This window comes from Piliocolobus tephrosceles, chromosome 8 (assembly GCF_002776525.5).
Source record: "Piliocolobus tephrosceles isolate RC106 chromosome 8, ASM277652v3, whole genome shotgun sequence".
In the NCBI taxonomy this organism is placed as follows: domain Eukaryota; kingdom Metazoa; phylum Chordata; class Mammalia; order Primates; family Cercopithecidae; genus Piliocolobus; species Piliocolobus tephrosceles.
The window spans coordinates 60,706,303-60,722,951 of NC_045441.1; the positions used below are offsets into that span (position 1 = coordinate 60,706,303).

The following is a 16,649-nucleotide window of genomic DNA, read 5'->3' on the forward strand; positions in this document are numbered from 1 at the left end:
TTGATAGGACCATATTATCTTTTTTTTGGAGAAATTTTAAACATGATATAAATTTTGTTTCCACTAAAATCTGATATACAAAAGGAATCTAGTATTTGCCATTCAGTCATGCATGCAAGCTATGTTCAGCAAACATTTACTGTATCCCAGACACCATGCTTGCAGCTAGGAAAATAATGGTGAAGAAACACAAACACAGGCCCTGGCCTCCTAGAACTTAACTGAAAAGCAAACATGAATTCTTCACTTTTTTTTTTTTTGAGATGGAGCTTCACTCTTGTTGCCCAGGATGGAGTGCCATGGCATGATCTCAGCTCACTGCAACCTCCGCCTCCTGGGCTCAAGTGATTCTCCTGCCTCAGCCTCCCCAGTAGCTGGGATGACAAGTGCCTGCCACCACGCCCAGCTAATTTTTGTATTTTTAGTAGAGACGGGGTTTCGCCATGTAGGCCAGGCTGCTCTCGAACTCCTGACTTCAAGTTACCTGCCCGCTTTGGCCTCCCAAAGTGCTGGGATTATAGGTGTGAGCCACTGTGCCCAGCCAATAATTGTTGTGGAATTAAACTCTTTTTTTGGACACTCTAAAGAAGGCTTTTCTGTGGAAGGGCAAAATCCAAAGGTTCAAAAGGGAGAAAAGCATTTGAGGTACAACATTTCATTTCTTCAGTGGAAGAAAGCTGAGAAAATTCCAAGAACTAAAATAGGTCCTCTGGAGCAGAGCAAATTATTAAAAAGACGCTTGATGAGAATGGAGAGATAGGAAGAAACTCAAGAGACCACGGAAGGGCTTATTGGCCAAATATGGATTTCAGCTTTACCCTGAGAACAAAGGAAAGCTATTTAAGAATTTTAAAGCAGAAGCATTGCATTTACTTTGGGGGGGGGGGAACTGTTTTCAATGTAAGAAATGATTTATTGAACACTAATATGGATACAGAGAGGACAGCTGAGTTACTGTAGTATTCCAGGCAAGGAATGTGGGTAGTTTGGAGTAGGGCAGCGTCAGTGCACATGGAAAGAGAAATACAGGTGAGATCTACTTAGGAGGTAAACCTGACAGCAGGGGGTGATAGATTAGATATGCGGGGAGAGAGGAGCAGAAAGAAGGATGAGTACTGGGATTTTGGCTTTCAAAATTGAGTGGCTCATTGTACCACACTCCCTGAAGTAGCAAACATTTGGGGGCTAATTTACAAGTCCAGTTTAAAACTGAGATGCATAGGTAGAAAGAAAGAGAGCTGGATATTTGCCTCTGGGGCTCAGAGAGGGACTGGGACACGGATTTAAAATTGTTAATGAATGGAGGGTAATAGAAGCAGTGACAAGGAGGAGATTGCTCAGGGAAAGATATGAGGTGCTAGGGCAAGCTGAGCAGAGGAAGGAGAGTGAGGCTGCAAGGACAGAAAAAGATCAGCCACAGGGAGAGGGGAGGCACTGAGAGAGTGTGGATTCTTAGATGCCAAGGGAGAGTAAATTCCAAGGCATGATCAGTGAACTTTTCTGTCGAAATTGCATCCAGCTCATCACCTTTTTCCAGCTCTTTGTCTACGGGAACATGGGAACATCTACTTACTGGCCCACTGTGGATAGATGTGACCACGTGTTTAGTTTTGGCAAAAGACTTGTGAGCAGAAATGATGTGGGTTGATTCTGGGAAGAGTTTATAATTGCCTATGTAGAGTTTACCAGAGTTGTCCCTCTATGAAGACACCAGTGTTCAAAATGAAGGCTGCTCAGACGGTCTAAGTCCTTGAGTGATTAAGAGAAAGTTCTCCCACTACTTCTCAATAGACAGGTAAATTGAGCAAGAGAGAAATATCTTATGTCCTGAGCCTGAGATTTTGTAAGTTTTTTGTTTGTTGCTTTTTTTTTAATCTGTAGCACAATTTAGACCATTCTGACAAGTTTGAACATCTGCTGAGAAATTAAGAAAGATAGAGATTGAAAAAAAAATTCATTGAATTTAGAAAAATGACCATAAGGAGACCTTGATGAAGGGAGAAGTCCGATTAGAAAGGGTTGAGGACTGAGAAGATAAGGAAATGAACAGCAAGTGTATATGGAGAGATTCTGTCGAAACATTAATCAGTGATAGGAAGCAAAGATGATCATAGTTGCTTGAGAGAGATGTAAATGTTTGTTATTTTTGTAAAATGGGGGACACTGGAGAGATGTATGGATAGGAAGGACTCAAAGGAGAGAAAGAGGTAAAATATACTAAAAACACAAGAGATATTTGATGTTAAATATTTCTTAAAAATACGGAAGGGATATGCCTTGAGAATTGCTTAAAGTGTTAGGCAAATGTTGACGAATAAGCAATTCTTGGCTCCTTATAAAGAATCAATTATTGGAACATTAATGAATAAATAAATTAATTCTGCAATGATTAAAGAAGAAACAATGATGACACTTTTGCTATATTTAATTTAATTCTTTCTTCTTTTCTGGCCCTAGTGTCATCCACAAGAAGAGATAAGCTCTGGCTTTACATTCACTAAAATAAGACTTTTCTACATTGAGAGCTGACCCTTGGCAAAACTCTCAACTATTAACTTTTATTTGGGCCACATTGTTTAGCTTATTTCACGTTGCAAGAAATAAAAATAATGAAGATGTGTTGAAAGGATGGGAAACACATTTAGGAAGCACAATAAGTCACTAACACATGTGCACAATCAGGAAGAACTTAAGTATAGGTTAGAATACAACTCTTAGTACAATCCTCTATAATGCAGACTTCATGAAACCATAGATTTGTGTTTATTTTCTTCAATGCAATATAGCCAGCTCTTAGAAAGGTCCCTGGCACACAGTAAGCAGTCAATAAGTATTTGTTGAATGTAAGAATAACAGCTCACCTTGCCTTGCCTTTATAAATGGGTGTCTAATATTGCCTCATTCTGGGATCCTACCATTCCTGTGACTAGCTTTTCTCTTATTCTGTTTCCATCTCTGTCTGTTTCTACTGCCGCTGCCAATCACCAGCCCTCCACCCTGCTGCTCTCTGCTCCTACAGCAAACTTTTGACTAGTTTGTAGTTTCTGCTTTCTGTTTTGTCGTGGTGCTTATCCTGGTTTTGCAATACTCCAGAGTTTGTACCTCTACTTTAAGTTTTCTGCTTGCGTGTTTGATTGGTTAGTTAGTTGGTTACTATCCCATACAAAAATATCCTAATAAGACAGGGCTTTCATGCTAGATTATTTTATAAGCCCATTATCTAACTGTATAGTTTTCAAATTTGCCTACAGAAAGGAAACCACTTTATATTGAACTTAGCACTCAAAGACACACACACACCACACATAGACACACACACACACTCACACATATACTCACATACACATTAGACTGAACAGTTCCTGAAACAATACTTACCCTTTTTAGTTCAATGTATTCTCATTTATTCTATTGTACTCTATTCATTTCATCTGCTCAGTTCCATTCTGTTTCAATTTATTCTATTTCACTTAAAAATGTTGTTAAATTGACTAATGATCCACAAACTAGCCAAATATATTAGGTTGGTGCAAAAGCGATTGCGGTTTTTGCCATTACTTTCAATGCAATTTAAAAAATCCTGATCTAGTTGCAGATGGCCAGTTTTGGTTTGAACATCAATTTTCCACCCAGTGATCTGTGGTCAGTCATCTGTGGTGAGTGAGGGCAATGGAGTCACATAGCACCGGGCAAGGAAAATTGTATCCATGGCTCGGCTCTTTCAGGAGAAAGGAACCACGTGTGTGAGAGGCAATTCTTTCTGATGCAAGCAGATTCCTGCATTTATTTCTGCGAATAAATATTCCTCCATTCAGTTCTCCCCTTATCCTTCCCCACTTAGCCCTGTTCATAAACTTACACTTGCCAACATGTCAATTGATGAATCCTTGCCATGGCAGTCCCTTTAAGTTGTATTTCCGTTTTAATATCATCTTGTTTAACTAATCTAATTGTTTTTGAGAGCAAACCGTGTTTGAAACTGAATCATGTGTCTATCATAATAAAATAATAAGTGACAGCCCAGAGGCAGGTGATGTACTGGGGACACCATGCCTTTCTTTATGCTTCTTCAATCATACATCTTCTTCTAACACAGGTCCTGTAGCAAATTAAGAGACCGTCTCTTTTCCCCAATGAGTAGCTTATACAGCACTCAACTCCAGCCTAGAATGCTACATGGAGAATTTCCTGAGGAAGTAACCCTATATGGTAGACGAACAATGGCCCCTCCAAAATGTCCTTGCCCCAATCCCTGGTATGTGTAAATATGTTACACGGCAAAAGGAACTTTGCTGTTGTGATGAAGGGTCTGTACCTTGAAATGGTGAGTGGGAAGGGGCTGATCCAGATTATCCAGGTGGCCTCAATGCGATAATGAGTCCTTCAAAGCAGAGAAGCTTTCCTGGCTATAGTCAGTGAGAGAGATGTGATGATGGAAGGATCAGAGAAGCGACAAGAGAGCACTCAGCCTGAAGTTGCTGGCTTTGAAGAGGGAATAAGAAATCTGCCCCCAGAAATGTGGGTGGCCTCTAGAAGCTGGAAAAGGCAAGGGGATGGATTTTCCCTTAGAGCCTCCAGAAAGAAAGAAACATGATCCTGCTGACACCTAGAATTTAGCCCAGTGAGACTTGTAGCAGCCTCCTGACTGCAAAACTGTAAGACATTAAATGTGTGTGGTTTAAACTACCAAATGTGTGGTAACTTGTTGCAGCGGCAATTGAAAGGTAATACAGTTAGAATGAACATGTTAGCACCAAAAGAATGTGTAAAATACAAGAAGCCAGCCTCATGTAGACTCCAACATCCGAGGTGGAAATTCTTATGGGGTATTGAATGAGTAATTTAAAGCATTCCTCTTCTATGTCAGAGAACACTGGGATTTGGCCCCTTGTCAGTGAACCTCTCTGTGTCTCTGTGTTCAACCTTTTAATCTCAAGTTAGAGAATAAACCTCACTGTGGCATAACACTTATTAGGTACATGAAAAATAAGAGACAATATTACCAGGATATAAAATGTACTGCTTCTTTCTTACAGAGTTTCCAATTGTCAGAAAAATATACTTACTCGTAAAATCCCACTGATGGTGTCCACAGACCGTAACAGTATGTGAATAGATGTTAATATTTTTTAAAAGTTTTGCAATTTCTTGTGCAAAATTTAAAAATGTGCAAGATATTTATATAGATAGATAGATAATGAAGCCTATTATCTAAACATATTAGAAAATGAATTAGGAATATCCGCCACCCCCTTGCCTTGGGTTTCTAGATTGTGAGCTTTATAGAATATAATGAAACATTGATATTCCAATAAAGAACTTACTCACTATCTGGTATTCCAGAAACTCAGAGAAAATTATTTTTCCCACTAAAGTGGATGAAGTAATTGATATGTTTGTCCACACACAGACACATACACATATATTTGTTAATTGAATGCACAAAAAGTGCTATTTTAATAGAGAGACACAAAATATTACATATTCATGGGACTTATGGACAAAACTATGCCTTGGAAATTTTCTGGAAAATCACATAAACTCCAGAGAAGTTGATGTAAAGACAGCTAAAGATCTTCCCAAAGAGTGATCTTGGTTTTGATAGTGGCAGTTCTACCAATACAAATACAAAAGAGTCAACAAATGGATAACTCTTTAGATTACAGTTATGACTCAAGTAATTCATAGGCATTCCAGCGAAAACTGCACAGAGCTCTCTCTGCTGTTACTTGCAAAAGGCTGGCATGGAAATATCTTGTGCTCATGTGAAGAGTTGGCCCATATTTCCTTGCGTGTTATCCTGAAAGCAACAAATGACAGAAAAGAGTGATGAACATCTAAGCCACAGCTTTGTGGGGGTCACTTTATGGATGACTCATCTTACGGTTAAGTAAAGCTCCCAAAAATGTTATGAAGGAAACTACGAAATTGTTACAACAACTTGGCTCACTTTCTTAATCTGGGGAAATAAAATCAATCTGACCTAAATTTACTCTGGCCCTAACATTTTACTAAGATTTAAGCTATTCACTGAAATTAACTGGTAAATGGCAGAGTCAAATGTTTTCAGAAAGTTACAGGATGATAATGACTCAGGGACAAAGTGACCCAGAAAACGGATGTCATAGCAGCCCAGGTTCTGAGTGTCAATACATACTGAAACAGGACAGAGAAAAAACTCCAGGGGGAACTTTCTTCCAAGTTTGCAAATGTGGCCTTTCTTTTTCCAAGATAATGTCATACTGAGAAAAATCTGAACAAGGGGGGAATATGCTGTTTCCTATCACTCTTTCTGGTATATTTGTACTACAGGGGGCAAACATGGTGACTTTAACATACGACACAGGTCACCGAAGGCTACAAAAAAGAAAAGAAAAAAGGAAACAAAAATCCTTTTGATTATTAAATAACAACAAGCAATAGCTTGTGTGTTTGAGTTCCCTCTCCAGCGTAGGAAATCACTAGTTCTGCTCCCTCTGAGATACAGAGAAGGGGTAGAGTCTAAATTCTAACCGTAGTTAAGAGAAAAGAATTACCTCTGCATTAATGAGCAATCTGACAGCTTCCATGTGGTCAGGCAAATTTTAAGTTAGAAGGAACTTTAAGCAAGACTTCCTCATTTCATTGACCAATTTAATGTAGGTCAAATATATATACATGTACTATAGCCAGGCACTGTGGAGATTTAGGATATTTAGAGATAAGTAAAATCCAGTACTTGATCTGATGGAGTCTAAATATACTAGGGTAGGTAGTGACAATGTGGTTAGAGTTGTGTGAGAGGTAGGTATCACTCAGAGTTTTTAGCTTCAAGCAACAGCAAATGACTGTGGCAGATCTAGACTGAAGAGCAACACACCAAACTTCAGTCCCAGAATTGCTGGGAGGGGCTGAAGAATCAGGCACATGGCTTATGAAGCCAGAGCAGCAGCCAAAGCAATGCCACTGAATAGGTTCCTTGTTTCTGCTAAGACCCAGGAACCACAATTTGCATGACCAATGCCATGAGCACTGGACTCTGAACCCCACGGCCACCACAGTCACATCCGGAACAGCATGTTGTTTGCACAGCTGCCTCTGCTCACCACAACAGTGGGTTCTCTTCTGTCCCTGCTTCTTTGTATCATCAGTTCCTAATCCCTGGTCCCAGATAGCCATGTCTGATTGCCATTCTAAGTGCTTTGCCTCTCCCTTATCTACAAGGGCAGCTGGGACAGTAAGTCATTGGGATTTCAGCTTCTATGTTGGTTGTAACCATTGCATAAGTCAGTACAAGAAACATGGTAGGGTTAAGGAGGTCAGAAGAGACTTTCTTAAGGAAGTGATCCTGAGCCATGTGCTGAGGATGAGCTAAGGCCCCAACTTTACATAGCTGGTGATACTTACACAAGCAGGCTAAGGGGCCTCCAGTCCTTATGACATAATTAGAGGAGAGCTGGGAGTACTTTCCAGACAACAGCCACCTTCACCAGCCAGCCCTTTTGTCTGATGATCGACACAAAACTCATTGTATGAGTCAGCAGGATCTAGAAGGTTCACTTCCTCCACAGTGGCTGACAGCTAGAAGACACAGCAGAGCATGTGGGGACCAGAAGAATCCCATAGAAGCAGAGGTGTGGGGAACTAGCAACTGTTGAAAGAATTCCCTTCCCTGGGGGAAGAGATCAATGGTTAAGAACGATTTAAATAGTCCAAAGTGCAGAGTTTGTTCTTTAGAGACAGTAGATTAGGTAACAGGGGAAGGGATCCATAAATGCTGGAGCTGATAATCGGAAATCATAGATAGAGGTAGGGCCAGGTCTCCAAGACCACGGGACTGAGGACTCTAGGGAGCCCAGTCCTTGGGAAGCTGTTAGAAAGGCAAGTGCACAGCAGGGATTGGAGCTGGTAAACAGTGAGTGCTGACCCACTAGGGCTTTCATTTTGGGTACTGTCAAGGTTTCAATTGCTAGATTTAAAACTTTGCCTTTCTGCAAATAAAGGCTATGGGAGCCACACCAGACTAGACTGCAGGGGGATTCTGATAACAGTACTCGTCATGCATGGCATTTAGAGAGTTTTTTAAATGTACATGTTTTCTGGGAGTGATAAAAATGGCATTAGGCATTAACACACACACACACCTTAGAGTTAATATCTCAGTTATTTTAGGCATTGATTGTTTATCACAAACATCTACATGTACATTAATGAGTTAATGAGGTGGGGATACAATAAAGTCTTGCCTTCAAATAGGAATGTAAGGCTGCATATGTACACACACACCCACGTAAACCAATGAAACGAGATACATAATGTGTTATGAGAGGAGCAGATACAATATTATGAAATTGATTAGGAGGAAGAGAATAACTCAGATTAAGACAAACTGAGGAGGACATCTTGGTGAAGAGTGTTTTTCATTGAGCTTTGGAAAAAATGAAATCTCTGAACATTTAAAGATGAGGAAAGATAATTTCAGGGAGGAGAAATGCCATGCAGAATGCCATCTGTAGGGTCTGGGTAAATTAAGAACCATTTGTTTTGGAAAAAAATATAATGACATAAAGAAAAGCTAGATTCTAGTAGAGAGTTGAGGAACCCGTGACAAGGAGAAACAGAACAGCTCAGTGTGGATCACGGGATGAGTCAAGGGGAAACTTCAAAGGGAATCTGGGTGGATTAGGTGATTTGGCAGCATGACAGCCTGGGATGCATCAGGGAGGAAGGGGCAGTTAGAACAGTAGGAGAGAAAGTGCAGAAAAGGGAAAGGAAACTTTTTCTTTGACACTCAGAATGACATGGCAGATGTCATTCTGCTATCTACTTACTTTAGATGAATCCTTCTATTATGTTTCTGAACCCAGACCCAGCCAGGACTTGTCTCTATTCGTTTTCTGGGCTGTGTCTAACAGGAAATAATAGGCTAGAGAGAGATGCTGTATGAGCAAATGGAGAAACACATTTGTTTTTAACATTCTCTGTTGCTGATTTTGGGGAAAAAAAGTGAAACAATTATTGCACATTGCATTTTACTAAGTTTTACCTTTTTATCCCCTTCCCCCTAATTTTCTCTTTCTTGAATTTTGAACAAAATAATACTGAAATATACAGAAGTAAAACACAAAACATAGAAATGGAAAGTAAAATGGAAGAAAATATCAAGAAAACTTTATTCTTACATTTTAAAGTGTTATCTTAAAAATCCAGAGCATTTTAGAAGGTGAAATGCCAAAAGGTCTCCATTATTTCTATAGCACCTTTTGAGTGACAGTCACCGTGCTGATGTAGGGGGAACTAGTTAGACACTGTCACTCACCAGGGAAGACTTTATTCACCTGTTCCACAGGGCAGTGAGGCACCCTCAGCTCTGAATCACCGAAAGATAATCTGGTGGGGCAAGTTCCAGCTGCATGAGGATTTGTTTGCATAAATATTTTTTAGTTATTGCCAAGACTGAGGGTGCCTCCTTACTCCCTGGCAAACATTAAACCACTTTTATTTCCTTTCATAGAAATAAGATTATATTTACAGCTTGTTCTTAGATATACTCACCTGATTTTTTTTAAATTGCTTTTCCACCTGCTTCCCCTTTCTTCTTAGGGTGAAACTCTAGCCATACGCCCTCTTCGGGTTTCGGGTGAGGAGCCTGAATTGTGGGTATCGTAGTTCTCTTGCCTTTTGGGGTTTCTGGTTGGGCAGCCTTGAAGCCACACCGGTAGAACTTCAAGTCCCAGGTGGCTCAGGAAGCAGAGGTGCAGTTGCCTGCCTGCATATGGAGCAAGGCGTGTTTGAAGAATACCCGGTTTTGGTAGAGTGACTTCTATTCACTAAAACCATGTGTCTGAACTGAAGAAGCTGGGGCTCACTTCCACAAATGTAAGTGCTGCTTTTTAAAAAATAATATTCCTTTCACTATTGATATGTGCTACACACTAGGAAGTTGTATAATTTCCAGAAAAATTTAACAAACCAACTGCTTAAATCAAGTCTTGCTTTTAAATAAAGGGAAGGTAACTGTTATTCTGTGGGCTTATGGTACATGTGTTAGAATAAACCTCATGACACAGAATAGAGTAATACCTTGGGACATGGTTTAGAATAAAGTAGTTTATTTTTAAAAAGCAGGAACCCATGTGGCATTAACCATCAAAGGCAAAAACAAAACAAAACACTCTGAGTTGCTTAAAATATGTAGATGGCTGAAATCCCCTAAAAAGTTTAAATATTTCAAAAAGCATACAGGTATGTTTAAAAGACTGTGTTCTGAAGTTAAATAAAGTTGCAATCAGCAGCCCCACTGCTTATTAGATTTGTGACCATTGACAAGATGTTTCACCTCACGAAGTCTCAGTTTCCTCATCTGTAAAGTGCGCATAACTTAACTCATAAGGTTAATAACATTAAATTAGCACCGTGGATTGCACTGAATAGATAGGTGATAAATGATGGAGGGTAACTTGGCTTCATCCTTAAGTTTCAATTAAGCTTGGAAAACACACCAAAGAAACAAAAAGACAAATACTATATGATTCAACTTACATGAGGTATCTAGAGTAGTCAAATTCACAGAACTGAAACGTAGAATGGTAGTTGCCAGGGGCTTGGGGGAAGGAGAAATGAGAGTTGTTTAATGGATATAGAGTTTCAGTTTACAAGATGAAAACACTTGGAGACTGTACAACAACGTAAATATATTTAATACTATTGAACTTACAGTTTGTAAGTGTAAACACTTACAAATAGGATGGTAAATTGTATGTTAAGTTTTTTACCACAATTAATAAAGATAGATTTTAAAAATTTATTTTTAAGATCAAAAAGCATGTAGTGAAAATTGCAATGCCTTCCATTTATTAAAGGTCTTCCTAATTCCCTAAAAATGTCTTAAGTCTATATTCCGTGGGTCTAATTTAGGATTGATATTAACTGATCTGTGTTAATGTCTGGTTTTTACATAGCAATTACTAGGCGATAATGATGAGTTCCAGGTATATTCTTAAAGTGATTCTTTTATGCCCCCATTAACTTGATTATATGATTATCATTTATTCATAATAGTGATTTTTAATATAATTTCATGGATAGTGTACAGAATCTAGAAATTCTGAAGTCATAATTATTAGTTACAATTTGCTTAAAAGCTTTAGTTATGACTCATTTTTAAAACTTAAAGCAAAAATATTATTTATTCCAGTTTTCTCAACTTCCTTGTAGCTAATTTACAAATGGAATATTTTTATCTGTTTGTGTTTTAGAGATAATATAAACTATTAAGGCAAAGTCTGTTAAACATCATCTTATCTCAAAATGTATTGGCTGATTTGGAGGACAAAAGACATTTTGGAATTATACTGATTTTGAACTTGAAGACATGTCTGTTGAATTTTTAGAGAATTTTTTCTTGAAAGACCACACATATGCCTAGGTGTCTATGAAGACTAAACATCTCTTATGGTATCTAGTGATAACTGAAGGTGATAACAACCAGCATTTTAGATGAGTGTGCAGAGTTTTATATGTGATATGCCATATATTAATAAATGTAAACACTATGTCAGCAAGTCCAGGATAGCATTAGAATGAAACTTGTAATTCTCCAAAGGTGGAGGAAAGCTGCAGAGGCACTGAACACAGTATGCTTCTAAAAGGGTGGCTTCTTTTTTGTTGTTGTCAAATGCTGTCTATGGTGTAGTGTCTCCAGGAAGTGTCATTTACTTGTTTGACAAAGATTTCAAGCAATCCTGCAATATACTCCCACTGGGCTGAGTTTAGAGGCTAGAAGAAACTCATGCACAGCCTTTGAGGGGATCCTTATCTACTAGCAGAGATATGTCCTCATAAATAGTTAAAGAGAGTAAGTGCTAATTCATTAGTCATTCATGCTGTTCATAGAGTCACTCCACAGAAGGTGTGATGCTCAGTATCAGGGGATTAAAAAGACACTTTCAAAAACCTTTCTTTCAACTGTAATTACTGGAGACCAAATAAATAAATAAACAAACCTGAAAGATGTATATGAGTCATTAAAAAGCAGAGTGGAGTGACTTCCTAAAACACAGAAGAGACGTGTACCCAGGCTGCCAGAGGAAAGGGCAGTCACAGTGCCCCGAATTTCAAGAGGACATTGTGGGAGGTGGTGGAACTTTAGGCAGGTCTGGAAAAATGTGCAGAGCTGAGATTGGCAGGAAAAGGTAATGAAAGTATCTCGTGTACAGCAGTATTTTCCAAACTTTGTGTACATTAAATGATTTTTGGGAACAGATGGACTGATCAATCAATAACATTAAGATGACAGATTGAGAATGTTTTATTTTTTGACTTACTTTCAATTCTTCAGAAATAAGTTTTGCTGTTTTTGATGTGACTTAAAGTTCTCCTAACACTTGTTTAAGTTTCCTTTATAACATTCACAGAATAAGCAATAAATGTTAGCAGGCAAAAAGTACTTGGTTCAATATGATTGCTCCTTTAAAATAACATTTATCTATAGTTATTGCCTATTTATTACAATAGATATCGGTTTTTTTCATTTATGGTACTAATAAAAATTAACCTTTCAAGTATTTATCTTACTTAAAATAAGAGTGAATTTACAGGAAACATTAAGTAAAAAGTAGTTCAGGTGGCAATTGGTAGTGGAAAAATCATGATGAGGTACCAGAATGAGTGAAGTTTGGGAAACACTGAAGTAGGGGGAATATCAAGCACAAGAATTAGGAAGTGAAATTGAATGGGCTGTTTTTATGTGTAGTTGGAAAGAAAGGAGGGATATTGGGTATTCCATGGAGGGTATTCTAGGGGATTTTGGATGATAATGCTGGAATAAGGTTGGTTGTAGAAGCTTTAAAGGGATTTATTCTTCAGCGGCTAGATAGCAGGGGGCTCAAAACGGCTCTGACCAGGAGCTGACTGTGGAAATCCACACTTTAGGGGGTTCCTCCTGGGCATAGTGTGCAGGAGGATTGGAGCATAGGGAACATGACACCAGGAGAGCTCTTTGGAAATAGGTTTCAATAAGCTGAACATGAATAGATGAGGAGTGGTAGGAATTAAAACGGAAAAGAAGCAGGGGATGAAGGAGTCATTCAATAAAAAAGAAAACTGAATGATAATAATGACAGTGATGGCCAAGCTGCTCTTGAGTTTTTATTTATTTTATTTTATTTTTTAACTTTTATTTTATGTACAGGGGTACACACGCAGGTTTGTTACATAGGTAAACTTATGTAATGGGGGTTTGTTGTACAGATTGTTTCGTCACCCAGGTTTTAAGCCTAGTACCCAATAATTATTTATCTTGATCCTCTGCCTCTTCCCACCCACCACCCTTCAACTGGCCTCAGTGTGTGTTGTTCCCCTCTATGTGTCCATGTGTTCTCATCATTTAACTCTCACTCATAAGTGAGAACACGCAGTATTTGGTTTTCTGTTTCTGTGTTATTTTGCTAAGGATAATGGCCTCCAGCTCCATCCATGTCGCCACAAAATACATGATCTTGTTCTTTTTTATGGTTATGTAGTATTCCATGGTGTATATGTACTACATTTTCTTTATCCAGTCCATCATTGATGGGCTTCCATGTCTTTGCCATTGTGAATAGTGCTACAATGATCATACGTGTGTGTATGTCTTTATAATAGGATGATTCATATTCCTTTGGGTATATACCCAGTAATGAGATTGCTGGATCGAATGGTATTTCTGTCTTTAGGACTCTGAGGAATTTCCAGACTGTCTCCCACAATGGCTGAACTAATTTACACTCTCACCAACAGCATATAAGCATTCCTTTTTCTCTACAACCTCGCCAGCATCTGTTATTTTTTGACTTTTTAGTAAAAGCCATTCTGACTGGTGTTAGATGATATCTCATTGTGGTTTTGATTTGTATTTCTTTAATGATCAGTGATGTTGAGCTTTTTTTCACGATTGTTAGCCACATATATGTCTTCTTTTGAAAAGAGAGCTTCCAAAGGGAAGGGTGGGCCACCATCTTTGCATTTTCCCCGTCTTAGTTGTTCCAGCCTGCGGGCGTTGAAGATGCCAAGTCGACCAAAGTGGAAGTGCTATCCCAGCACAGAACAGCTGCTCTATGAAAGCATGACCATACAACTTCTTTAAGCAGGTCCCCCGATCTCATTTCTTTTCACTGGGTGGAACCCGCTAACCGGGCCCTCCAGCCACTCCCGCTAGTATTCTCCCATCTACAGAAATTTGAAAACTCCCTGTGCCAGAACTCTCAGAGGGAGGAGCGGGCTGCCATCTTTGTTGTTTAGGCATCTGGAGATTTTAAGCTTGGTGGTCTGAGAGAAGGACAGTAGCAGTGAAGGAAAAGAGAGGGAACTGTTCTCGTGGGAAAATGCAGCTTTCAGGTGATTTGAAATTGAGAGGAGAATGGACCTTCAAGCAGAAAAGGGAAACTACGTTGTTAATCATGTGGGATTGGAATTCTGGAGCGCCATCAGGGAGGGCCAGATAAATGGAGGAGACAAATATGTTCCTTATTAAAATGACACCTAGCTCTGCTTTTCCTCCTGCTCCACTCAAGGTTCCAGGAAAAGAGAGCTGAAGAAAGAATCTTCAGGTACTCGGGAAGGCAGAGGAAGGGCATGCTGACTGCTTCCTCCCAGGTTTTATTTTCTCTTTGGGGTTTTCTCTTGGTTACTATGGCCACCACCTTGCCCAGAGATAAGAGGCTTCTTTATAGGGGCCTTCCTTAGAATAAACAGAAACATCTTCATCTCCAGCCAGAACAGACATCAGGTTTAATTTCCAGGAATGGTAGAAGAGTTTTGTATGTTTTCTATTTCCAGTGGGAAAACACCTAATTTAGATATTTCCCCAATACATGTAATAAGTAGTAGACACTTAAAGATAGATACTGCAAAGACTTATGTACTCACCTCCCAGTTTAAGAAATAAAATATTAAAGATTAAAAAATACCCTCCTTAATCCTATTCTCTTTTCACCATCAGAGGTTACCACTATCCTATCTTTGTCGGTGTCACTGCAGTGTATGTTTTTATTCTTTTATTTGTTTTTTAAATGCTTTTATTGTTTCAACTGCTGTGTACGTGACGATATCCACAAACAGTCTATAATAATGTTTTGAATGTTTGAAAATTTTATGGAAACAATAAAGTATGCATTATTCATCTGCAACTTGCTCTTGTCTCTCTACATTATACTTTTAAGATTAATCCATGTCTATTCTTATCGCACAACTTATTTTCATGGCTGTATGGCATTTTGCTATCATAAGTAGTCTATAAAAATATTATATTACATTCCTATTTGTGTCCAAATGAAACAATTACTCTAGTGAATATTTCCAGAAACTGATTTGCTGAACCATGGGCATGTGTATCTTCAACTTTATGAGATATTGAGAAATTGCTTTCCAAAACATTTATAACACATTATATTCCCAGCCAAAATAGGAGTTCCTGTTTCTATTCTCAACCCACTTGTTTATCTCAAATGTTCTAATCAAATAATCTTTCCAGATGTAACTGAAAGCCAGATGCTTGTGGCATCTGGGAGACTCAGATATGTTTGGAACACTCCCATTTTTAAAATACAGTGCAAAATTTGATCTGAAATCACCTCTCTGTTTCTCAACCTGTGATGTTAAAGATTGACTGACTTTTCCACAGACATTTACTTTAGTATTAATCATATGACTTTTCCATTTAACAGGCACTTACTTTAGTATTAATCATATTAATCACAATAATGATAATGATAATATTGATAGTAACTATTAGTGCCAATTGAGTACTTACTATATGCCAAATGCATTAATTATATTATATTGTTTAATTAACTTTGGGGAGGGGCAGATAATGCTATTATACCTCTTTTAGAGATGAAGAAACTGATTCCCAGGAATCCTTATGTTAATAGTAAATAGAGATTGTTCGTCTATTCTGTCTAGGACAGTTGAGAAATGATAGATGGGAGCAAACTGAGAAGAGAGACATCAAATTATTACAATCTCTAACTTTTAAAAGTTTAGACTCTGGGTACTATGTAAATAATATCAAAAGAATATACATACACACATAATAGGAGGGAGATGTCAAATAAGTGCTATATTTGTACTGAGAATAATTTAGTTTCGCATAGGAAGATTGGAAAATGATTCTTATAGGTGACTAAACTTTAGTAAACCCTGGAGTCTTGACAGAGGAGATTAATGAGGCAAAAATTGGAGGCAGTAGCTCTTTAGAAAATATGGGAAAGTGGCAACTACAGAATATTTTTGAGAAAGTTAATTTATTTATTTAATCTTTAATTAAACAAATAATTTCTGACCATCTATTGAGAGGTTCTGAGGCTACATTCTGGGATACAGGAGTGAACAAGCAAGATGCCATCCCTCCTCATTGATGGCAGTGCTAAGAGATGTACTTGGGGAAATGGGGGCAACAATATGAAAAGAAAAAGATTGAAAGGATAAGTCACATCCAATTTTGAAGGATTTTCAAATACCAGCCTAAGAAGTGTGCACGTTATTTCCTGAAGGCAGTGGGGAATCAATATGGGTCACTGAGACATAAGTAGCACCATTCAATCATTTATTCAGTTAGCATGTATTTTACCTGTATTTTGCTTAGCACTGGGTACACAGGGATGAAAGAGGTTATAGTGCCATGAAAGTGA

At 38.4% G+C, this 16,649-nt stretch overlaps 1 long non-coding RNA gene across 3 annotated transcripts; it reads right to left on the reverse strand.

The window, feature by feature from the left end:
- Positions 1–5,425: 5,425 nt before the first annotated feature.
- On the reverse strand, positions 5,426–9,580 carry LOC111545092. Of its 3 annotated transcripts, none has more exons than XR_002732336.1 (5): positions 9,535–9,580; positions 9,299–9,369; positions 8,811–8,918; positions 7,387–7,560; positions 5,426–5,800 (listed from the first exon to the last, which is right to left on the reverse strand). It is a non-coding gene; the product is annotated as an uncharacterized LOC111545092 (long non-coding RNA). The 3 variants fall into 3 exon arrangements; XR_002732338.1 differs by having other exon boundaries at positions 7,387–7,651; XR_002732337.1 differs by lacking the exon at positions 9,299–9,369.
- Between the last annotated feature and the right edge of the window lie 7,069 nt (positions 9,581–16,649).